Below are 16432 nucleotides of genomic sequence, written 5' to 3' on the forward strand. Positions count from 1 at the left end.
TTCTCAGACCTGCAGGTGAGGAGAATTCCTCTGTGCTTCTTTGCGTTCTAGAAGCACCTTCTGTCAGCAGTGAGCTGATTATCATGTGTTCAGTGCCCTAGTCCTGGCTCTGCTCCTCACTACTGTTCTAAGTATCAACATAATTACATTAACTTTTTATTATCGTGATAACAAAATCTCATAAATTTGGGAGGCTTGAATAGTGAAGTTTATTATCTTACATTTCTTATTTATTAAGAAATTTTACATACCAATCACAGATCCCCCTCTTACCTTCTCCCAGCCCTCCTGCCTTCCCTACCCCAACCAACCCCCCATTCCTTTAGGTCGTAAGTCTGGTACAAGTTCCACTGGATTTGGGAGGATTGCATTTCATTCAGAAGTCTCCAGATGAGGATCATCTCTGTACTCATCTATGATATTGGCATAATTCAGTTTCTTGTACTATAGGATCAGATCTCTTTTCTTGCTGGTCATTAGCTAGCTTCTTGAAGTCACTTGTGTTCTTTGGCCTGTGCCCCTTTCTCCTTATTGTCAATGCTAGCAATTGGGAGATTAGTCCCTCCCATGCCTCCAATCTATCCTCTGTCTTCTTCCAACTTCGTCTCTCTAACCTAATGATTTTCAACCTTCCTAATGCTGCGACCCTTCAGTACAGTTCCTTATGTTGTAGTGACCCACAACCATAACATTATTTTTTGTTGCTACTTCATAACTGTAATTTTGCTACTATTATGAATCATAATGTAAACTTCTGCTTTTTATGGTCTTATGTGACCCCTGTGAAAAACTCATTTGACTTCCAAAGGGATTATAACCCACAGGTTGAGAACCACTGCTCTAACCATTCACAGTGCTATAAAATTCTGTATTTTAAGGATTCATACAAATTCGGACCCCAGAAATTCCAATTTTCTCATCTCAAGGTCCATAGTCTTTGTTCTCTTACAAAATGCCTTTTGTTGTCTACAATAACACTCGCAGGCTTGGGGCTTTGAGTTGGATCTGTGAAGGAGTTACCTGATTCCATTTCTTACGTGGGGTTTCAGCTGCTCTGTGCCTTGGCACCTTGCCTGTGCAGTGAGATGGAGGGCAGTTTGGTGCTGCTGGTGTGAAGCCCCACTGTTGATTTTCTGTTACTGGGACAAAAATACCATGATAAAAAGCAACTATAGAAGGAAAGGTTCATTTTAGCTTATAGTTACAGAAGGCTCTGGTCCTTAATGGGAGAAGGCATGGCAGCAGCACCGGAATCTGGGTGATCGCATTTCATCCATACACAGGATACAGAGATAGACAGACATTATATATACCTCACATACATATGAGAGAGATAAATGTGGGAAGTCTATATATCCTGAAGGCCATGCCCATACTTCCTCCTACTAGGCTCCATCTATAATAGCCTATGGAGAATATTTCTCATTCAAGACACCACACTAACTTATAGTGAGAATCAGATGAAGAGGCAATGGGTACTTTGGATATGTTAATGTAATATACATATTTGAACTGTTAATAAAATGTTAATAAAGTGGTTATTGTAGCTAGAGTTTTCCTGCCTGGCCCAGAGTCAGGACAAATCTCTGTCACCCGCCAGTCCCACAGCCACTCAGACCCAGCCAAGTAAACACAGAGACTTATATTGCTTATAAACTGTAAGGCCGTGGCAGGCTTCTTGCTAACTGTTCTTATATCTTAAATTAACTCATTTCTATAAATCTATACCTTGCCACATGGCTCATGGCTTACCGGCATCTTCACATGCAGCTTGTCATGGCGGCAGCTGGCAGTGTCTCTCTGACTCAGCCTTCCACTTCCCAGAATTCTCCTCTCTCCTTGTCCCGCCTATACTTCCTGCCTGGCCACTGGCCAATCAGTGTTTTATTTATACAGAATGATATCCACAGCAGGTTATTACCCTTTCACATTTGGCTTTGGATAGCCAACACCAGCAAAAATCTGAAAGATCTCAGGTACATTTATTGAGTGGCAATGTGAATAAATATCATTACCATTGTCTTTTATAAGGGTAGGATTTCATTTTTGTGGGGCTTTAAGGATATAAAATCTATGGCATTTCATCTACAAAATATAATATGAAGTCATAAACATAAAATTAGTTATAGGCCTTGGCAGGTACCTATGCAAATGAGTGCTGCTGACATTTATTAGTTTTCTCAAAGCCTGTCTCTTCCTCTTTGCTGTGGATTCTCTGTAACCTTCTTGCTCTGCACCCCCGCTTCCTCCGTTCCCACACTTCATCTCTGCTTTTTGGAAGTATACCTTATACTGCAAATAAAACTCCATTGCATTGATTTCACACTGTCTCTGATCCAGGGTGACAGAGATCATGTGTGAAATGAGTATGTAATTCATGTTTTTATCATATATTTATCATATGTTCACAATATTCTAGGTAGTGGATCAGAGCTTTGGGCAGTCTGATGTCATAGCCTACACTTCTCAAGTTGGCTGCTCTGAGAGAGTAAAGAAGAATTTCTTAAAGTAGAGGTTTCTAGATGAGAGGCTAACTTAAAGCAGCCTTAGGAAAAGTCACTGGAATGGAATTCAAAGGTTTTTTTTTTTTTTTCATAAAAAAGTATGTCTCAAAACCCAAGGCAGAAGAATAAGCACATGGGTGAGAGGAGCACATTGAGAAGTCTGGAGTTGATGTCAAGGCAGGCTTTGTCCATGTGAAGAACCCCTCTAGAATGCAAGTGTTGAGAACCCAGGACACAGGGTGAAGGCAGAGCACACAGGGACTAGGGTGTGGCTCTCAGAAAGAACTTCATAGGGCAATGTGCCAACTCTTAAATTGCTCTTTATAATTCACCTTGAAATCTTAATTTGGCATCAAAATCTCTTTCCAGAGGTTTTTCATCAATCTTTTCTTTTCTCATGTCAAGACAAACTGAGGTTATTAATCTCTCCCAGACACAGCGATGTTTGACACATATTGTATTACTAGGATAAATGGAATTATTAATAGAAATTCCAGGGAACCTGAAGGCTCCTGGGAAGCATATTTAAAATGGAAGAGACAGGATTATTTTATTTTCTGGAAAGGCTTTTAGCAGAGGTACAGGGAGTACCAAGCTCATAACTTTGGCTGAATCTGGTGCTGCACATGGTAGATTTGTTATATGTTGGCACGTGAGTAACACTTGTTTGTTCCTGATTTGGGATGGATCTTATATACCCAAAGGAACTTTCATATGCTTACAGTACTGTTTTGGTTAGGGACCATTACAATTTTAACTGTCAAATTGACACAACTTAGAATCACTTGGGAAGAGAGTCTCAATGTGGGATGGCCTGTGGGCATATGTGTGATGAGGGAGTGTTGTTTGGACTATGTTAATGGAACTGTACCCACTTTTTATCCAACGATGACAAAACATGTATGAAAGAGGGGCTTTACTCATATTTGATGTTTTCCTGGAGCCACAAATAGATCCATTCTTGTTTTGTTCTCCTTTCCTGCTTGCTTACTCTCCCACTTTATTTTTCGGTCCTCGATTTTTCTTATGCTTCTCCCTCATATATCATGTAACAGCTATCATAGCTGAAAAGCACATGGTCAGATTCTTTTAAAGAATGTTATTCATTGTGGAAGGTTCAACTTAGTGTGCCTTACTCATTTTCTTTAAGGATCTTGTACTTTCTTTTTTAAATTTTTTTATTTTGCAATACAGTTCAGTTCTACATATCAGCCACGGATTCCCTTGTTCTCCCCCCCTCCCGCCCCCCTCACCTTCCGCCCAGCCCACCCCCTATTCCCACCTCCTCCAGGGCAAAGCCTCCCCCGAGGACTGAGATCAACCTGGAAGACTCAGTCCAGGCAGGTCTAGTCCCTTCAATGAAGTTTTGCCTGAGTCTTGTATACCTGGGTTATATCCCCCCCGTTTCCCACAGAGTCCTTTCCGATTGACAAATTGCCTGTATTTCTCAGGTATAAGTGCATTCAGGAAGTTCAAGGGCAGTCAGCTCACACTCTCATAATGAGCTCTCAATATGTGGGCTGGAAATGTTTTTGCACGGAAAGTCCTACATTACACCTTTTAGCAAGTGGAATCCACCCATGAAATATTTAACTTTCAGGCAAAACTCATCTCCTTTGATTTTTCGCAAGTAAAGCAGAAGTACTGGGGCTGATATCACAATCCCTCCACAGTTCTCCCTCTTTCCAACATTGCCTTTTCACTTGACCAATGCAGGGAAAGAAGATATATCCTGCTGTGGGATGGTCTGTATGGCAAATGTGTTGCTGATTAGTCAATAAATAAAACACTGATTGGCCATTGGCTAGGCAGGAAGTATAGGCGGGACAAGGAGGAGAATAAAGCTGGGAAGTGGAAGGCTGAGTCAGAGAGACACTGCCAGCCGCCATGATGAGAAACAGCATGTGAAGATGCCGGTAAGCCACGAGTCATGTGGCAAGGTATAGATTTATAGAAATGGATTAATTTAAGCTGTAAGAACAGTTAGCAAGAAGCCTGCCACGGCCATACAGTTTGTAACCAATATAAGTCTCTGTGTTTACTTGGTTGGGTCTGACGGCTGTGGGACTGGCGGGTGATAGAGATTTGTCCTGACTGTGGGCCAGGCAGGAAAACTCTAGCTACAATATCTGAAAACAAAATGCAGTCATCTTTTCTTGGGCTGCACTGACTTCGATTAAAAGCAGAAAACCTTTGGCCATATTAAAGAAGACATACCATTATATTTTCTTTATTTAAAACTGGCTGGGATTAATTTACTCTAATATTTGGCTGGACTTAGGGATTTCAGTCTTGAGTTTGGGAACAACCAATGTTTATAGCCTACCCATCCTCTGTATAGGAAAGAAGTCAAATAGCATTCAAGAAAGTATTTTTTAATGAAGATTTAAACTGATTTGTGACTATTTTCTTCTCTCTCTCTCTCTCTCTCTCTCTCTCTCTCTCTCTCTCTCTCTCTCTCTCTCTCTCTTTTCTGGAGCTGAGGACCAAACCCAGGGCCTTGTGCTTGCTAGGCAAGTGCTCTACCACTGAGCTAAATCCCCAACCCCTATTTTTTTAAAAATAAAATTGTTACTAATTCCTTGAGAATTTTATACAGTGTATGTTGATCATATTTACTCCCTTCCCCAAGTCGTCCCAGACCCATCCATCCTCATCCAACTTCATGCTTTCTCCCCCCTCCCAACCCCCTTTCCACTGAGTCAACTTTGTTGGTCAGCTACTCTTGGGTTGGGGGCTACTGGAGTGTGCGTGATATGCCAAAGATCATACAATAATTTTTAATAAAGACTCTCCAGTACCATCAGCTATCAAATGTCAATAGCTCCTCAGCTAAGGCTTGGCCTGCATGTGCACCATGCTGGGATTTTCATCTGGCTTAAGCTTGTGCAGGACTTGCATGTGATGTCATAACCACTATGCATTTATGTGTATCTGTCCCGTTGTGTTGGGAAAACATGGACACTTTCTTCATTCATCTTTCCTAAAGTCAAATTTTGTTGTCTTGTGTCCTGTTTCCAGAGTTTTGATCTCCATGGAGTGATCAAATGCCTGCCAATGAGTGGTAGCATATGGACATGTTATTCCCTCACATGGAAACCCAGAGTCACCTCTGTCCCAGTAGGGACTTTAATGTGCTGCCTGGGAAAATGAGGCCAGATTTTCTGTTTAGAAGCACAGAATGCTCTCAGGTGTGGAACTTGGAATCAAAGGTGTTTTTTCTTCTTCCTGAAAATCATAAATTCATTCTCCACTTCTTAAAGATACATGGGTCCTCGGAAAATACCTTTGCCTGTGGAGTGCTGCTATGCCTCTAAATTTTGGCATTGTGGAGATCATCTGAAAAGATTCCTGTGTGAAGCATCTTCCCAGATGCTTCAGCTACATGTGAAAGTAGATGAATCACATCACTAACAAGGATATTTTCTTAACAGCATGTACTGAAGGAGACGGGGGAGGGAGAGGGCAATGAAAAAGGAAACCTGATTGCTTCTGTCTGAAATAACTATCTGATTAAAACAACTACAACAATAACAAGACCCGCAAAGAGGAAAATATTCTCTACCACCAAAAAAAGAAAAAGAAAAACAACAACACACAACAATTTTCACTTTGGATGGACCATTTCCTTTGAAATGAAAAGAAAAAATGAAGCAGTTACACCATGGGTGTCCCTAGTATAAGATGTATCCAACCTATAACTTCTGATTACTAGGAAATTCACAGGAAGTAAATTCAGATAGGATTAAGGAAGCCCCCAGGGACTAACAAGTGGGAGAATATTTATCTGTTTGTACCAAATAGTTGACTGAATAATGAATAACTATTAGCTTAAATTGCAAGAAACATGGTTATTTAACAGCACTCTAACGTTTACATTTTCCTTTTGTTTTTCTTACTCAATCAGTGTCTTTCAGAGCATCTTAGAGAGCATCTCACAAGGAAGACAGTGAGGATCTCTCTCATTGAATAGCAACATGACTTTCCAGCAGGTTGCTGATCGTTTCTTTTGCTCTCCAACACAGTACATGTTAGAACATAGGAACAACCATTCAGAACCACAACACAGCGTGGCTCTCAGGACAAGAGTCAAAGCATACTTTATCTAGGAATACTTGGACCTCTTATCATAACACACAATCACCTCTTTTTGGTTCCAGAACTCTCATAGATACCCAAATATAATGCTCAAAGCACCTTACAAAAAATGACATAGTATTGTGCTATTAATATAAAACCATGCAATCCTTCTATTTGTTTTAGATTCTCTCTAGATTAATTATAATACCCATACAACATAAATGCTACATAAATGTTTGCTTTACTGTATTGTCTAGGGAAAAAGGACATATGCAATAGTTTCAGTCTTCCAGCCCATCCTTGATGGAATCCATGTACATTTGACTTATAGATGCAGAGAGCTAACTGAAAACTAAATAAAAACAAAACACTAGATTCCAAGTCAGACCCATGTTTTCCAATCACTGGATTGTCTATGTTGGAGTTTCACTTTCCTGTGTGGCAGGAACTCAGCCTGAGACATCAATACTGTGGGTGAGTGGTGGGAAATCCTTGAGAGAAAATGACTATGTGATGTATCTGACAAGTCACAATTCATCCACAAGCTCAGGGAAGAAAAATGTAAATGTCTGAAATATGCTGGAACCCAGACATGAACCAGCAGGCCAAAAGCACTGTGTGTGTGTGTGTGTGTGTGTGTGTGTGTGTGTGTGTGTGTGTGTATGTGTGTGTGTGTGTGCAGATAAATGACACATGGTTGGATCAAAGGGTGCTAAGGCCCACAGAAAAAGATTAAGTCATGAAATCATGAGTTGAAACTAGTCTCTGAAAAATCAGTTGGAATAAAAATAGATTTTTGTAATATTAAGGACTATACACTTTTTAGTTTCTTGAATTTGTGAATTGAGGTTCATACCAATAAATACATTTTTAAAAAATCAGAACCCCAGAAATCTGATACTGGAAAGATTTTTCTGCTGTGGAGGTGAGGACAAAAGAGAGAAGAAACCACTCCCTGTAACAAGTGATGGGTACCTGAAGCGTCGAATTCTGTTCCCTGGGGACAGCAAACGCCCACAGGTGTAGGAGACTGAAAGTGTTCACACTAACTGCTTTAATACCACACAGCCTGATGACCCTGTAATAGACTGCTCTCTTGGAGTGCAGCAGGGTGGCATATGGACCAAGGAGACAAGCATAGGAGGAGACAACAGAAGCCACTGTCCATTGTCCACTGTGCTACAGGGGACCACGATGGAAATGAAAATTTGAGACTAATTGGCAGAAGTCTAGAAGATGGTTTTATTTCTGTATACCGCCCTGATCATGAACCATTTGAGAGGGTTAGGGGTATTAAATAGTGACAAAATAGACTTATTCATATTTATATGGCAGATGGAATTATTGGTGGTAAGATAGTCACGTTCACAATGCACTTAGATTGTATGAGATGATTCATAAGAGAAATTCATACAAAGTGATAGCCTTAAGGATATCTAATACATTCTCCATTGATGATTCTCAGAACATTTGAGAATGTATACATATGGATCAGTTTACTTTTAATTATTATATGCAGTAGATTATATATGTATAAAAAGTGATATTGAAGGTTTTTTATTTTATTTGTTGAGTAGAAGACTGAATAAAGAGTAGTAGCTTGGATACAATCCCCAATTTTGAGAAATTAGGTAATGGATTTTGACTCATAAAGTATCACCATGAACTCTCTCTATGTGTATCAGGATTAAAGGTAAATATATTAGAACACAGCATCTATCTAATGGCTGCAACATACCAAAGCACTGATCAGGCACTCTGTATAACTTGTTACTCCACCCTGAAAAAGACATTAGGTTTCACTGTTTCTGTAATTTGAGCTAGAGAAGCATCTGTCAATAAAAGGAAGAGGAAAAAGAAAAATTCTCCTGACCTATAGATGGGGATTATAGTTACTAGGTGTATTTTAAACACACACACACACACACACACACACACACACACACACACACACACACTACACACACACACACACACACACACACACACACACACACACACACACACAAACCAAACAACAAAAAGGATAGAGAACAATGAATATTTATATTTTATATTAAACATAAATATGCATGGAGCTGTTGCCTTCCTTATATGCTGTCTGAGTATTTCAATCTAACTCATCACTTACTCGTGCTCTACAATGTCTTTTTTATGTCAGTCTTCTTTATAGTAACTCCTCAATCATTCACAGGTTTGCTTTTATGTTCATGGAGTAAGACCTTTTAGGTCCTTGCAATAACAGTCTCAGCACAGAAATTCTCCAGATTGTTATTAATTTTCCAAACCATCACTGCCTTAGCCACACTTCAGCTGAACCCTCCTATGGGGAGTGGGAATGGCCAACTGTTTCTATCTTGCTTCCTTCCAAATATTTCCAAAGCAGTCAGGTAATGTTTTGTAGAAACCACAGCTTCTTGTTCTTTGCTCTTTTTCATTAACTCAACTTCAGCATTTCCCTCAGTTATGAATATAGGCAACAAACCTTGGCCCTACATGGAGTACTTGTGACATTCTTATAATGGAAATAAGGAATATACTCACGTCATACTATAGTTTTACAGATGTTTAAAAGACACTCCTCCTTAAAGACAATGTCAGTTTCTCCTCATGAATCCCCACTTAGAGCCCACGTGGTGAGATATCCAAGGGGACACAGGTACCAAGGCTGGTGATTTCAAGCATGTGTTCTCAAGCCTTGGAGCAGTACTCTTCTGTTCTTCTCAAGGATTGATTTCTGAAGCAGCCCCAAAGGCCACTGCTCAGGGTTGGGACTCATGGATTGATTTTTCTATGTTGACCCAACAGGCCAAACCCTGTCTGGTTTATAAACAGATGCTATATTATTTTCTGGTTTCATACTAAACTGAGCCAGGAAAATGATTCTTACAGGATGGTTATGTTTTCTCTCGTACAGTTTATTCAGAAGGTAGTGGGGGTGGAGAGGAATTAGGGAGGAGACAAAGAGCAACTAGTTTCTATTCCTAATTGTGTATTAAGCCATCCCAAGGTGTCATCACATTGAGAAAATGCTGGTTAATTGGCAGTGTGGTGGTTTCTTGTATGAAACCCAGTCTAGGCTGGGGGTGCAGTTTCCAGTGCTTCTTGCTTCCAAATGCAAGGTTTTGCTGTGTTTCCCTCCACAAGCAGTTATTTGTTGGTAATGGATTTCTGTAAGCCAAATTATATCTTCCCTTTAAGGGTCATTTTGACTGTGTATCTACAACACCCTTTTCAGAAGGGGCTAATTATTATTGACAAAGAAGATATAGAGACAGATTCTCTCCTGTTCTGGGCAATTGAGTAAGCACTTGGCCCGGTTTATTTTGTGTGGGTCTTCCATTGAAGCAGTATTCTTGATTTGTGTTTAGACTGCAATAAAAATAAATGTGGGAAGTCCCCCTTTTTCCAAAGGCCATGGCTCCCAGGCCCTCAGAGGCTTCTCAGAGTTCTGTGTGTGATCCATGAGTTCTGCAGACTTTATCTGTGGGGTCACTTGGGATAAAGTCATCATTTGCAGTTGCCTTATTGTTCCTTTTCCAAAAACACAACAGGTACTTTGTGGTTGAAGGTGTCCTGTTGTTTTAAGAGCTTGGTCTGTTACTGGAACTTTCCTTTTGCTTGTATGAGACCTTGATGGAATACAAGTCTCATCCTAGTATCCTTCATATTTAAGGTTTTTCCCAAGATAGCATTGGGCTTAAAATTTGTTTCTGGCATTTTCTGTGGTGAGCACACAATGTTTCCATAGCCACAAGTCTGTTTGCATTTTCTCTTTTCATAGAAGATTTGTTATGGTTATGGTTTAAATGTGAAATTTTCTCACTAGATTCCTGTGCTTGAATCCTGTTTGCCAGTTGGTGGCACTGATTTGTACATTTGTACAAACTTTTGGATGCGAGGCCTACCTGGGAGAAGCAGGCCAATGTAGATTATCCTAGTTTCTGGTTCTTGCCCACATCAGCTGCTTCATGGCTAGACATGATGCAACACCCTCCACTATGTGATCCCACCACGATGCCTTTGGATACATGATTGACTGGAACCCTCTAAAACTGTTACCAGAATAGATCCTTCTTTTCTTTCTATCAGATATTTTTGTCATTGTGATGAGAAGAACAACTAGGCCTGATAATTTTTAGCACATTCAAATTACGTACACACTATAAAGTTTAAAATACAAAAAACATTCTTGTTATAAAATACATCTCCTGACAGCCGAAGACTTCGATTCTAATAATTGCAACTGGAATTCATGGTCAGTGATTTGTTGGGTGTGTTTCCAGATCTCTGTGCATGTGATTGTATTTCCAGAATAATCTAGAGTCTTTATCTCCTATGTATTGTCTCACTTTTTATCACTTAACTACCTTTACTTATAATTATTAAGCTCTACCCATGACCCAAAGAAACAGATAAAACTGGGCTTGGGCACTTCACAGTGTAGTGGAGGAAAGAAGATAGTCAACAATGAGCACGGCACGAGACTAAAGTGTCCATCAACTTGAACTGTGATAAATGCCATGGAAAAGAGAAATAGAGTCAGGGGAATAAGAAGTTTGTGTATGTAGTGGTGAGTGCAGCAGCTTGAAACGGGATCCTCACACAAGCGCCACTGAAGCTGTATCTGGAAGATGAGGACTTTCAAAAAGAAGTCCAAGAGAGGACTTCCACACTCAGTTCAAGTTTGGCTAGCATTCCTCCATTTCTCATATCAGCACCCAGACAGACCTTTGGTCTTCACTGACTTTCCAATATTCCACAGCTCTTTATTGCCTCTTTCTTGGAAACTAAGGGTGTAAGGCACCACTTCTGTTTATTATACACAGAGATAGGTAAGCTAAAATGAGAATTTTCATCATTTGCTAACATTATTATTGAAAGAATTAGAAAAGGTTTGCCATATATTAATCACTCTTTTCAATAAAAATGAAATAAAAAGCAAACAAAATATACAAGTGGCTATAAGACTATATATCCTTAAGCTGTAATGCAATTAATTAAGAGGTGAAAATTGCGCGAGCTGCAGAGGTGCTCATCATTTGTGAATTGGTACTGCTATTTCAGAAGACCTGAGTTCAGTGTCCAGCACCCATAGTTGTCAACTTACAATTGCTTTAACTCCAGTTCACGTCTAGCATCATTGGGCACTTACATGTACAATCCAGAAGGGAGCATGCAAACTCCTCAAAATAAAGACAATAGACACTGAAATAATGAAGCTATTCATATGGAATTTTTAAAATACATGAAATACAAAGTTAAAACTATAGCATTAAATAGAGAATCAAAGCCAGTGTTAGAAACATTCCTAATGAAGTGAGAATTTTACTGGGAGCATAATAAAAGCAGCATTCTTAGTTGTTTCTAACACCTACAACACCTATTTGAAGACAACGTAGTTTCAAATAAATTGGTATATTCAGAAAAATAATATACAAAGTATAAGTAAAACAAAAGGATTTTTAAAGAAAGGAGTGAATTGCACAAAGATTTTAAAATGTTGAACATTCAATATCAGCTTACTTTGTATGTGAGTTGGAGTAAAGATGATAAAGAAATAAAGTTACAGATGTTGAAAAATAACTTCCAATGAAAGAATAACATATACTTTAAAACATAGAATATCAATGGACTGCATAGTTTATAGAAAAGTTCTAAATTTCAAATTTACTTGAGAAGAGTAGATAATTGTATTCAACCAATTACCATGAAATAAAATGTGGTCAAAGATATTTCCTTAAAGAGCACATTTTAAAACATTCATCTTTAAGATAGTGGGTTAGAATGACCACATTTCACTTATTTTCTCAGCTAATATAAAAAATTACCAGTAAAAAAGGAGAAAAAAGTGAAATGTCTTTTTACTGTAAGTTGTTGATGAAGCACCTGAGTGCTTAAGTCTCTGAACTGCAAACCTACCATGAAGGCTGTCTCTGGAAGGACAAAAGGTGGCCTGGAGGCTGTTCAGAGGAGGAGGAAATGTCACAGATGTGCACTGTGGGGTTGTGTGCTCTATCAGCAAGGCAGAAGGCAGAGCAGATGACCAGCTGACAAGAGCACCTAGACTGATATTGGCACACAGGGAGAAGGAAAGCCACTTGCTCATGGTCCGAATCCAGCTCTCCTCCCTTTCCACATGTTCTGAACAAAGCTACTTGAGAAATTTCATCAAATGAAAAGCTAAAGTTCTAAAATAAAACTCCAAGCTCAAGTGTTATAGTATTATTAATTATCTACTGTAAGAAGGAATGTAATACAAAAAAAAATGTGTCAGGTACAGAATACTTTCTGTGAAACAAAACTGGTTCTTTTGCAAAATGGTGAGGCTGTTATTAAATGTGCTATTAGGATTAAAATAGAATTTAATTGCTTTCATGAAACAAAACTTAAAGGACCCATACATGAGCAGAGATGAAAAACTATAGAAAGAAATGTTACCTGAAAGTTTGAAAAAATGTGCCTGGATAAAATCTGGTTCAAGAGAACATTTTTAAATAAAAGAAAAATGAAAAGTTTTATGTTAAAAGTATACTATGTTAAAGATACAGTGTGTGGGAACACAATGAGAGAGTCCTCGATCAGGAAAAAAATCAAAATCCTTTCTTGTAGGAAAAACAAGGCAATCTTTAGTTCCACAATTACGCAAAATGCTGCAGTCAACTGTAGTAACCAAATTTCTAAAGAAATGATAACATGAGTCCAAACTTTTCTACTCAGTAAAACTATCGCCAACTTGTAAAGAGTTGTTAAAATTGCCAGCATGCACTATGCTTACTTTTCCGTTTGCCCCCACCACATTGGTAAGAAAGGAGTGGGGATGCAGATGGGCATTCTCACTGTAGGGGAGGATCCAGTGCAATAACTTTCACGTTGGAGAGAAAATTGACAAGGTCTGTTTAATTATTACACATTAATAATTTGACCACATAATTTCAGCTTGAGGATGTTTTTTTTCCACTTCAGAAACACTCAAAAATCTAATATTATAGTTACAAATATTTTATGTAATATTTTGCTCATAGAAAATTGTTTGAAACAAACTATTCATTAGTAGGCACGTAATTAAATTCACCATTAATATTTAAATAAGTAATAGAAGAACAGTTAAAATGAAGTAAATAAATCTGGGAATAAAGCTATTATCTACTCCTATCTATTCTATTTTATACCTTATCCTAAATTCCATCCCAATTTTCCTTCTCCATGAAGCCTTTCTTTACCTCTATAAACATAGATGTTTACCCTTGGCAAAATTAAACAAACACGCAAAACAAAATCGCTCATAACTCTCATTTCCCCAACCTTCCAGTGGATTACATTTCTATTGTGACATAAACTTATTCTGGGTAATGAATTTATATCTTATAGATTATTTTGTTAACTCTTTGTACTTTTTGCTCCAGAGGAGACAACACATCGGCTGGAAAACTGACACTTTCACTATAGAGAGTTGGTGTTGGCTAGCCTGTTGATGAACTAGTTTGTGGCACGTAGGTGGATGTACAGATATGAACTTCTGTGTTGTTCCTCAGATCTACAGTCTGCCTACTTATAATCCTGTACTTGCTCAGGAAACACATTTGGAGCGCTCTCTCGCTCTCTCTCTCTCTCTCTCTCTCTCTCTCTCTCTCTCTCTCTCTCTCTCTCTCACACACACACACACACACACACACACACACACTGAAGTTCTGTGAGGTTGTTCTTCATCTCCCATGAGGGTTTGCATCCTGAGATTGTGTGTCCCCTCTACCACATTATTGTGCAAAAATGGCTTTGGAATTCAAAACAACATTTTTAAGAAATTCAGTATTTTATGTGTAAATCATAAGTGTCCTCTTGAGCATAGCAAGGAACATCACGGGATTTTGCAGAACCCTTATCCTACTTTAAGATTCACTGGTTAAAAAAGACAAACAACAGCCAGGGAAGCTTTACCCAAGGCCGCCTCACAGCCTCCCCTTCAAGTTCCTCTCTCACCTTCGAGATGCCTCAGTTTCTTAAAAGCTTCACTATTTCTTTCTCTTCTCTACAAAGTCTTTCTTCACCTCATTGGAAACCAAGATAACATTCTGGAAAGAATGAATTCCTATAGACCTCATCAAATAGATTGATAATATGATACTTTACTAAAAGCACAGCTACCTCTCAGCTTGGTGGCCACACATTTCAGTGATTACATATTCTGAACTATTCCTTCAACTATAGCTGTTCTTGGGAACATCTATTGCCCTGAATTCTCCTCTGTACATTGGTATTTTGTAGATAAAATTTTCATGTTTCCTTTTTCTAAAATGAAGACCATTAATCTAACTTGGTGTTTGGAAATAAGAAGGTCATGGCCCCTTAGTACCTGCAATGCGTGGTCTCTGACTTTGGGATCTCTTGCCATTACAGATACAGATCTAAGGGGAAATCTCAGTGTGCGGAGACTCCCTCTCTTAGACACAGTCATTCCCAGGTCAAAATAGCATCTGTTTCGATTCTTATTCCTGGTTACATTGTCTCCTCATTGTCTCCATCACTCTGTCACCTTTAGGAGCAAATTAGCCTCTTCCAGTCTTAAGATTTTGGATACTATTTTAAAATCCTAGTTTATTTGGCAATACGCTGTATTGTTTTGGCTCATAACATTTTTCTGCTTTTTTACCTATTATTTTCCTCATTGATCTCAGAATATCTCTTTCAATTTCCTGCATAGTGTGTGTGTGTGTGTATGTGTGTGTGTGTGTGTGTGTGTGTATGTGTGTGTGTGTATGTGTGTGTGTCTGTGTGTATGCGTATGTGTGTGCGTGTGTGTGCGTGTGTGTGTATGTGTGTATGTATGTTTCCCACTAATACTCAGACCAAGTAGAGCCCTTTGTAGGGCAACCAGGTGGTTATGCACTCAGGGTATCTTGTACCATATGCTGTTTCTCTACTAGACTCTAAGCAACATAAGGTGTCCAATACATCTTTGTGCCCCTTATTTGAAAACCCACATGACTCACTCCAGAATTATATGACTTGTTGAATTCCTTATTCAGGGTGGTGGCATGTGGCTGATGCTTTCAGAAAGGTCATAAGGACTGTATAACTGTTTAACTCCAATAATATTGTGTCTCCTGATCCTTCTGATTTCCCAATTTAGTGTGTGTATGTGTGTGTGTCTGTGTCTCTCTGTGTGTATGTGTGTCTGTGTATCACACTGGTCAGAAGACAGCTTCTAGAAATCAGTTTTTTCCTTCTACCATGGATTCTAGGCATTTAACTTGGGTCATCAGAATTTTAAGGCAAGCACTTTTTACTGCTGAATCATCCTGCCAGACCTCACACAGATTTTAAAGTGATATTCAGCAAGTGTCAGAGCTGGTGGCTGGGCAGTTCAGTGTGAATATTATCTTTCCTAATATGAATGTGAGCATTTATGAAGAAAAAACAATGTTTTCTCCCTTCTAATTCCTGTCTCTTACAAGGTGCAGTAGAGATTTATTCTGTTCAATCCATCTTGCGAAGGAAGGTGACACTTGAAAACTACTTCTGCAGTGGGCCAAACACCCACTGATTCAGAATTCAAATCAGTTTTTCAGAACATATTTGTTACTGATCCATTCTCAACTGACACATAAAAAACCAAGTCAAATTCAAAAGTTCCTATTAACCGTACTGTAGCAGGTATGATCTATATCTTGAAAGACCTAAGCAGATCCCTGAATTTGATAAAGTAAAGGAAAGAAGGAAGGAGGCAGGAAAGAAAGAAGAAAGAAAGAGAGAAAGAAAGAGAGAAAGAAAGAAAGAAAAGAAAAGAAAAGAAAGAAAGTGATCAGGCCAAGGATACCCAAATAGCATTTTTGGGGTGTTACATTTTA

This window comes from Peromyscus californicus, unplaced genomic scaffold, assembly GCF_007827085.1.
Source record: "Peromyscus californicus insignis strain IS unplaced genomic scaffold, ASM782708v3 Scaffold_9__1_contigs__length_137607984, whole genome shotgun sequence".
Lineage (NCBI taxonomy): Eukaryota > Metazoa > Chordata > Mammalia > Rodentia > Cricetidae > Peromyscus > Peromyscus californicus.